Below are 4157 nucleotides of genomic sequence, written 5' to 3' on the forward strand. Positions count from 1 at the left end.
CTATATTGAAACAGACTATTTAAAAATGTGTTACTACATGTAATAAGCAATGTTTAGTTCTTATATTATAGACTGATTGTTTTCAATTTAAAATCCTTCCTATTACTTGTAATACATGAAAATTGTTTTTTAGTGTTTTGGAATCATTGTTATTGATTACAATATTAAACAAAAGATATTTTAACAATATCTTCCCTGCAACAGGACCTTTCCATATTGACTTCACTAGAATAATTATTTAGGACACGTTATCATAGTAAATGGACTAATAGGGGTGCTCTTTATTTTCTTGTTGCAATGGCATGCATAAGAAACTCTGAATTGGTCTAAAACGCAGCAAAACAATAATTGAGATCTTGTTGTTTTTTTCAAACTACCGAAAAAGTTCGTTTATTTTCATAAAAATATCAATAATGTACAATAACAATAGTTACAAATAAAAACTGAAATATGATTTATATACCATGTAACAATAGTTACCTGTTTCATAATACATTTGATTTTTCTAAGATGTTCTCATACTTGTCAAACTATTTAAAAATCATAACTGTCAAAATCCGGTATGCAATTTGTATCTTTAAATACGAGAGTTGTAATGGCGCATATATATATATATATATATATATATATATATATATATAGCAAATAGGTCCGTCCGTCGTCCGTCCATCCACAATTTCCTTGTGAACACGATAGAAACCACATTTTGTACTTGATTTAAAACTTCCAAACACCTTGTATGGGTATAATATCTCGGCTCCTTTCGAAAACTAGCCAGATCCAATCATGAGTTCGAGATTTATGTCCCCTTAAATGGCCAAAATTTGCCACTTTTAGCTTGTGAACATGAAAAAGACCACATTTTGCAATTAACTTTAATCAAACTTGCAGACAACTTATATTGGCATAATATCTTGGTTATTTCGAAAACTGGCTAGATCCCATCATGGAGTCCAGAGTTATGGCCCCTTAAAGGGCTAAAATTTGCCACTTTTAGCTTGTGAACATGAAAAAGACCACATTTTGCAATTAACTTTAATCAAACTTGCAGACAACTTATATTGGCATAATAGCTTGGTTCTTTTCGTAAACTGGCTAGATCCCATCATTGAGTCCAGAGTTATGGCCCCTTAAAGGGCTAAAATTTGCCATCTTTGGCTTGTGAACAAGATAGAGACAACATTTTGCAATCAACTTTAATCAAACTTGCACACAACTCGTATTGGCATAATATCTCGGTTCCTTTCAAAAACTGACCAGATCTCATCATGGATTCTAGAGTTATGGCCCCTTAAAGGTCCAAAATTTGTTTTTTGGCTTTTGCAGCCATATAGAGACTTCATTCATGGTTTGATTTGATACAAACTTGCAAAATATATTCAACAACAATAAATCTTGGATTCCATGATGAATATGTCAGATCCAGTTATAGGTTCTGGAGTTATTTTGTATGTGATTACCTCCACTGATTTATATCAGTAAGTACTTATAGGACTCATTTGAAATTTCATTATTGTCATTTGTTGTACTGAGACAATCAGAGTAGATAGCTATGGACTGATTTTATTTCAAATTTCCTCCTTTATTTAAAATTAAAATGGGTATATCTCCATAACTAATGAAAATACTCATTTATGTCATCAGATGGACTTGGACAATCAGTGAAGATACATATTGACTGAATAAATGATAAATTCTCTCACTTTATTTTAAATGTAAATGAATATACCCAGCAGCTTCTAATGAGACTGGTCTGAAACGTTATTTATGTCATCCATGGTAATGTTAGATGGCCCTTGATGGAAAGTATATCGATTTATATACTTTTCTAATATATTGTTGTAAAGGCTTGTACTCTGTATCTTCTACATGCATATACCAATGCATGGTTACCTCCCCTGATTTTAATAAAAATGGATTTGTCTCAGTAAGTATTTATAGGACTCATTATACCCCCACAAAATATGTTGGGCGTGGGGGCTATATAGAGATCAGTTTTGTCGCGTCCCGTCCCGTCCCGTCCCGTCGTGTCCCGTCGCGAAATCTATTATCTCAGTTATAACAAAATGGATTTGATTCAAAGATAAAATTGATGTTTCACCTTATCACACACATCATGTGACACAAGGCGCATAACTCTGACACCACTTTTTCATGAATTATGCCCCCATATTTAGAATTTAAGGTAAATTTTGATGCATTTTCACTATATCTCAGATATTACTAAATGGATTTGTTTCAAACTTAAAATAGATGTTCAACCTTATCACACACATCATGTGACACAAGGTGCATAACTCTGACACCACTTTTTTATGAATTATGCCCCTTTTACTTAGAATTTAGGGTTAATTTTGATGCATTTTCACTATATCTTAGTTATTACAAAATGGATTTGATTCAAACTTAAAACAGATGTCAGCCTTATCACCCACATCATATGACACAAGGTGCATAACTCTGACACCAGTTTTTCATGAATTATGCCCCTTTTTACTTAGAATTTAAGGTTAATTTTGATGCATTTTCACTGTATATCATTCTGATTGGCTAAGAGCCAAAGGAAAGTAACCATTTTTAACTTTTGTACTGAGTTACTTTCCCTTAAATTCCAAGAAGAAGTCTATTTTTAGAAATTCTATTTTCAGATTTTCAATATTTTAGGTATTTTTGTAACTATTTTATTATTAATCCTATGTAAAACGTAAAATATATTTTTCTGTGTTAACATGTGTCAGTAAGACATTTTTTTGCATTCATTTTTAGGGTATCTCTAATATTAGAGCTGTTTATATTTACTTCATCCCTCACCCTTGACACATATACCAGTATTACTTATATGTGCCGCGGAAGCCTAGGATGAAGTACTCCAAAAATGAGTAATTTTTTTTATTTTAGGTATTGAGTTTTTTTACGTTTTATATTATTCTAAGTATTTTTTAAAATTTCTTATGGTTGCCATTCTTCCGTGACAAGGGGTGTAAGTCACTCCTGTGACGGATCTAGTTTGAAATTTCTTTATTGTCAATAGTTGGACTGAGACAATCAGGGTAGATAACTATAGACTGATTCTATGTCAAATGATCTCCCTTTGTTTCAAATTAAAATGGGTGTATCTGAATGATGATACTGATTTGAAATGCCATTTATGCCATCAGATGCGCTCGGACAATCAGGGTAGATAAATTTTGACTGAATTTATGACAAATTACTTCCCTTTATTTTATGTAAATAAATATACCTCAGCAGCATCTAATGAGATTTGTTTTAAATGTTATTTAAGTCTTCCAGGGTAAGGAATAGTCGTGTTAGTACAAAAATGCAGCATTTGAGCCCAGGACCCTCACACTTGGTATTGAGATTGGCCATAGGTCAAAAGGGACTGTTACAAGAAAATATTTATCCTGATGATATTTAACGTGTATGTGATCTATGTCAAAACTTGATCTTATCATTAAGAGCAATGGTACTCAGATGAGCGATATAGGGCCATGATGGCCCTCTTGTCATAATATTGTTCTAATACAAGACTATAATTATAAAATATTTTAGTCGCATTAATAAGGCTAGATCGCCTGTTCCTTAAAATGTATGACTTGTAGATACTATACAAATGTAAGTTAATTGGGTGTAATTTTAATATCTGCGTATTTACGCTATGTCGATTTATATCCAATAACAAGAGTGATTGATGTATAGCCTTTGGAATTTTTTGATATTCTCCCATAGGTGTTTTACATGCTGGCAGTCAAGAAAAAATATGCTCTGCAGTTTCTATGTTGTTACAACAGTTACATTAAGGACTATCAAGTATTTTCCAGGATTGTGTGGTCGTAAGTTTGATCCCCGGGCGAGGTATTTCTTCTCAGAGACGTTGTGATATTAGACATTGTATCTGAAACTACTAGTCCTTCGCCTAAACAAAAAGTCCTGTGTGCAAAGTAAATTTTAAGTTGATTTTGAAGAATTCGATGCTCGTAATCTTATAATTATTTATTTAACGTATTGAATAAAACTATTTTCTCATTTCTAAGTAATAGCATTGAATATTATTATAAATGTACGACATGAAAGTGTATATTTTCCTCTGAGTTTATATATACTTTCCACATTGATCATATAATGTATTCAACGTTTTGAAGTATTTCGCTATGATC

This window comes from Mercenaria mercenaria, unplaced genomic scaffold (genome assembly GCF_021730395.1).
Source record: "Mercenaria mercenaria strain notata unplaced genomic scaffold, MADL_Memer_1 contig_2169, whole genome shotgun sequence".
NCBI classification, from domain to species: domain Eukaryota; kingdom Metazoa; phylum Mollusca; class Bivalvia; order Venerida; family Veneridae; genus Mercenaria; species Mercenaria mercenaria.